Raw genomic sequence first — 5,980 nt, 5'->3', positions numbered from 1 at the left:
GCGAGTGAGCCCGATGATCCGGTGGAGAGTGACGTGGGATGGGAAGCCGCCGAGCCAACCGAGGCAAGGAAACCTCTCGAGCCAGCCAGGTCGTAAAAGCCCGACGGGCTGGCTTAGGCACCCCCGGTTCCATTGGCGGCAGAATCCACCCCGACGTCACCAACAAAACAAAAAACAAACAAAATAAACTCCTGGACCGGCTGGGCGAACGAGAACTGACGATCCGGCTGAGGCCCGACGTGGGATGGGCGCCATCCAAGCCAACCAGGGCAAGGAAACCTCGAGCCAGCTAGGGCATGGAAGCCCAACAAGCTGGCTTGGCACCCCCGGTTCCATCGGTGGCGACCCAGAGCCGATGCCACCATACCAACCGGAACGCCAGTACTCCCCGATGCTTCGTGTGATGGCTGATGCATTCTGTCATATGAGTTGAGGCTGGAGAGACGAAGCAGGTACGGGGAGTCAAACATTTAATAACGAACGGACAAAAACAATTAATGCATCAGCAGGGAACAGAGCAGGGAAACTGACAAACATAGGGGAGGTAAAAAAACAGATGATAAGTGAATCCAGGTGAGTCCAACTGTAACGGCCGTCGTCGGTGGAAGAAGGTGAGGACCAAGGTGCAGCGTGGTAAGTGTTCATGATATTTAATAATAACCAAAACTGAACACTGAATAACAAAACAACAAAGAAACAACCGAAACAGTTCTATCTGGTGCAGACACACAAAGACTGAAAATAACCACCCACAAAACCCAACAGAAAACAGGCTACCTAAATATGGTTCCCAATCAGAGACAATGACTAACACCTGCCTCTGATTGAGAACCATATCAGGCCAGACGAGAAAACCAACACAGAAACACAAAACATAGATAACCCACCCAACTCACGCCCTGACCACACTAAAACAAAGAAAATACAAAAGAACTATGGTCAGAATGTGACACCAACATTGCTGAAGCGTGTGACGAGGGAAGGCAGGGGTGTGTAATTGATGGCAGGAGTGCGTAATGCAGGGCAGCCTGGCGTCCTCAAACCCCAGGGGAAGGAAGAGTGGGAGCAGAAGTGACACCATGTGAAGAGTCAACTCATTTAATTAAAGTTCAATTCGTAACTAAATTGTATTTTTTATTTCTATTGGAAGGTTTTAATAATTTGCAATTATCTACTATGATAAGATAAAAGGTTTATGTTTCTGTCTCCATATGATATGGTAAATATATCCAATGCAAAAAACATCTACATTTAAATGGTGTTAATATTAATTTGCATGTATTTCCGTTTATTCCCATATATTCCCGTTAATCCCGTTAATTTCCAAGGAAAGTTTCCACCTCTGAATATTCCCCAAAATGTGCAACCCTAATCTACACACAATACCCCATAAAGACAAAGCAAAAACAGTTAAAACATTTTTTTGGGGGCAAATCTATCAACAAAAAAACAACTATTGCATAAACATACAGTTGAAGTCGGATGTTTACGTACACCTTAGCCAAATACATTTAAACTCAGTTTTTCACAATTTCTGACATTTAATCCTCGTAATAATTCCCTGTTTTAGGTCAGTTAGGATTACCACTTTATTTTAAGAATGTGAAATGTCAGAATAATAGTAGAGAGAATGATTTATTTAGTATTTTATTTCTTTCATCACATTCTCAGTGGGTTAGAAGTTTACGTACACTCAATTAGTATTTGGTAGCATTGCCTTTAAATTTGTTTAACTTGGGTCAAACATTTTGGGTAGCCTTCCACAAGCTTCCCACAATAAGTTGGGTGAATTATGGCCCATTCCTCCTGACAGAGCGGGTGTACCTGAGTCAGGTTTGTAGGCCTCCTTGCTCGCACACGCCTTTTCAGTTCTGCCCACAAATGTTCTATAGGATTGAGGTCAGGGCTTTGTGATGGCCACTCCAATACCTTGACTTTGTTGTCCTTTAGCCATTATGCCACAGCTTTGGAAGTATGATTTGGGTCATTGTCCATTTGGAAGACCCATTTGCGACCAAGCTTTAACTTCCTGACTGATGTCTTGAGATGTTGCTTCAATATATCCACATAATTTTCCTTCCTCATGATTTCTCTACAGATCCTCTCAAGCTCTGTTAGGTTGGATTGGGAGCGTTTCTGCATAGCTATTTTCAGGTCTCTCCAGAGATGTTCGATTGAGATCAAGTCCGGGCTCTAGCTAAGCCACTCAAAGACATTCAGAGACTTCATTGTGTTGGCTGTGTGCTTAGGGTTGTTGTCCTATTGGAAGGTTAAACTTCGCCCCAGTCTAAGGTCCTGAGCTCTCTGGAGCAGGTTTTCATCAAGAATATCTCTGTACATTGCTCTGTTCATCTTTCCCTGACTAGTCTCCCAGTCCCTGCCGCTGAAAAACATCCCCACCGCATTATGCTGCCACCACATGTGCCTTTTACTGAGGAGTGGCTTCCGTCTGGCCACTCTACCATAATGGCCTGATTGGTGGAGTGCTGCAGAGATGGTTGTACTTCTGGAAGGTTCTCCCATCTCCACAGAGGAACTCTGGAACTCTGTCAGAGTGACCATTGGGTTCTTGGTCACCTCCCTGACCAAGGCCCTTCACCCACGATTGCTCAGTTTGGCTGCGCGGCCAGCTCTAGGAAGAGTCTAGGTTGTTCCGAACTGCTTCCATTTAAGAGTGATAGAGGCCACTGTTTTCTTGGGGACCTTCAGTGCTGCAGAAATGTTTTGGTACCCTTCCCCAGATCTCTGCCTTGACACAATCCTGTCTCGGAGCTCTACAGACAATTCCTTCAACCTCATGGCTTGGGTTCTGCTCTGACATGCACTGTCAACTGTGAGACTTTATATAGACAGGTGTGTGCCTTTCCATATCATGTCCAATCAATTGATTTTACCACAGGTGACTCCAATCAAGTTGTAGAAACATCTCAAGGATGATCATTGGAAACAGGATACACCTGAGCTCAATTTTGAGTTTCATATCAAAGGGTCTGAATACTTATGTAAATAAGGTATTTAAAAAGAGAATAAATTCTACATTTGCATAACTTTCTAAAAAAATGTTTTTGCTTAGTCATTATGAGGTACTGTGTGTAGAAAAACAAATATTTAATCCATGTTAGAATAAGGCTGTAATGTAACAAAATGTGAAAAAAGTGAAGGGGTCTGAATACTTTCCGAATGCACTGTATACTACTACTAATAGAGTAAAAATGTTCTCGTCTTCTAAGAGAACTATTCTCTTCAATTCCTAATTGTGGGACTTGATCAATAATTTTTTAGAAGTTGAAGGGACCAATATAAAACAAATACACTTTCCTTTGTTACTGGCTGGTGTCTACTATTTTATTTACAGTAACAATGTTAAGAGTGATGCTTCCTCTCATGTCTAATATACATCCCATGCAAGGTGCCCGGTTAATGTTGCCTAGGGGGAGAAAATCAGCATTAGGGAGACCCAGAATTGTCATTAGGATGCATGTGTTAAAATGACACCAACCCCCTAACCTCAATTTATGCTTTACATTTATGATAATCCATCACGCCACAGCCATCTTCTGAATATTCACCATGTATGGGACGTGTTTTGAGTTCATACAACAATCAGGGATCCTGTTTCGAACAGGGAATATAATATATTATGTCCCCTTGAGGGCCTTTCTGCTTTCTCTCTGTCTATGGGTGTGTAGTTCTGTTGTTGGGGCTAGTAATGGCCTAGGACTGAAACTTGGAGTCCTTTTGTTGAGTGTTCAGCCCCTAACCGCAACCAGGGCCTGGGTTTGATGTGTCTTCTGAAGGCCAGCTGCTTTGTCAACACTCAAGCCTCCCTGACACTGTGGGAGCCCAGGGCCCCGGGGCAGTGGGGGGTCTCTGGAGCCTGGTGAGAGAGAGAGACAGACAGACACAGGAGGGGGGAAGGGTGCGAGTGTGGCCGTTGCCCGAGGCGAGAAGGGAGAGAGCTCTGTGCTGTGCAGCAAGCTGGCTGATAGGGACTAGAGCTGCTAGCTGATKACATTTGATGGTCACAACATGCAATCCCACCAACYTYACWTGGAAAAAACTGTTTTGCACACTGAACGTGCAACAAATCATCATGTTTTTGTTTTTGTTTCATCCTCATATAGAATATTACATAGTACTACTGTATATCATCATAGTCTTTGAGTTTGCCTTTGTTACAAGGAGCAGGATAAGGCATTTTAGACCCTAAGTCATTAGTGAGTGGTTACTATTAGTCATATATTATCATTAGGAAATCCTCAATATCAATTTTGGTAAACAAAGACAATGGCTGCTCCAAAACMATCAGTAGCATTCYCAACACTACAGTAWAMCTCAGTTACWATAGAATATGGTATGTGTTTTCATGAACCTGTGAGTCTGTGATGTGTCTCCTGTGAGCAGTGAATCACACTGTGAATGTGTTTGCAGTGATACAGACACTTGGCCAGAGGCACTCTTCTCTCTCAGGGCAGCAAGGCAAGCCTCTCCACTGTGCCGCACTGGCCTGATGTCAGGCTGAAAGGAACGCTAGCCGGCCGGGGCGCATTCACTCTCTTCCCCACCCTGTGGTCATAGATTTCTTTCAGTAACACTTTGCGTTAAGTAGCCATTAGTTACGCCAGGTTTCCATTGTGAGCAACCATACAGTGTGTTCGCTTACACATCTTAACGACTCAGTCATGTATGGTATCAGTGCTGCTATCCACTCTGTTTTATCCCTGACCTCATCCTGTCAGGTCCTAACTCAGAAATACATCAAGTTATTCTACTTCTGTGAGTTCACATTAGACTAGCAGAGGTTTCAGTAGCCAGTGGACTGGACTGGACTGGACTTTGATAGTGGGTATTAAAGTAAATATGTTTTTTTCTTCAGTTTCGCAGAAAATATAACTACATCATTTTGAGGCACATTTGAAATGTGAATACTTCTATAAGGGTCCTCAGATACCTCAATAAGTTACTTGTGGTGTATCAGTTTACTATCTAAGTTTACAGCCTGTAAAAGTACCAGCCTTTAATTGCCATTCGTGAATACATCAAAAACATTTAGTTATTCTATATTGTAAAGAGTCGATATRTAGTGGTCTAAGACTGTACCATCGTGACCAAGAGGGACGAGACAAGAGCTCCTATCTCCTGCCCTGGAATGAGTTCCTGTTTCTGTGGTGGTGCACCTGCTCTCTCTCTCCCAGGCAGCCCTGATACACAGAGCCCTAACCCCACAGGCACTCTCTGGTAACTCCTGTCTGATTAGCTCCTCAGGAGGACATTGTTCCAAAAGCAATTCACTAGACTAGACTCCCCAGTATTAATTTAGTCCCACCAGAAAGGCCCATCCATCCTGGGCGGGACGGGCTCTGCTCTGGGCCTATCCCCCGGCCTGCTAATAGAACGCCACCGCCTGCCCTGTCACTATAACTGATAGTCCCATGTAGTTTGTTGCCTCCGCRTGCGATTCTATCCCATCAGGCAGTGCGATGYGGGCCCCTCACTCTTCTTCCTCTCTTTCCCATCCTCTCTCTGTCAGCAGTCRTTCACTTGTTCAGGGCCAGGTGTCTCTCTGTCACTCTCATTCCTCATTCTACTTGATGGAGGAGATAGACAGCTAGGAAGGAAGGTGTCAGAGAATGGAAATGATTCACTGAATGCTGTGCTCGGTATGTCTCTCTCTCCTTGAAAGGAGCAGTAGAGGAAGGCATAGAGGGAAATAGATGCAGGGCTTTTTAGGTGTGTGAGATAATGATGCTGTGAGCCACGGGCAAGAAAAATAGCCTGAGTRAAACAAAGTATTTCAACCTTGTTAGTGTGCTGTARGTGTTATTCAGACTGCAGTTTGAGTACTTYAGWASACATRAGACAACTCTGATCTGCGATGATTAAAATCTAGGGAGATTTTTTTTCAATTGGTAAAGGAACCCTGCGGATTTCTGCATTGTGCTATAGGATACCTACAGATGTCGGATCTTCATTTTTATCA

This window comes from Salvelinus sp. IW2-2015, linkage group LG15, assembly GCF_002910315.2.
Source record: "Salvelinus sp. IW2-2015 linkage group LG15, ASM291031v2, whole genome shotgun sequence".
NCBI lineage: Eukaryota > Metazoa > Chordata > Actinopteri > Salmoniformes > Salmonidae > Salvelinus > Salvelinus sp. IW2-2015.
The sequence above is the reverse complement of the archived record's forward strand: the minus strand, read 5'-3'. Positions refer to the sequence as shown.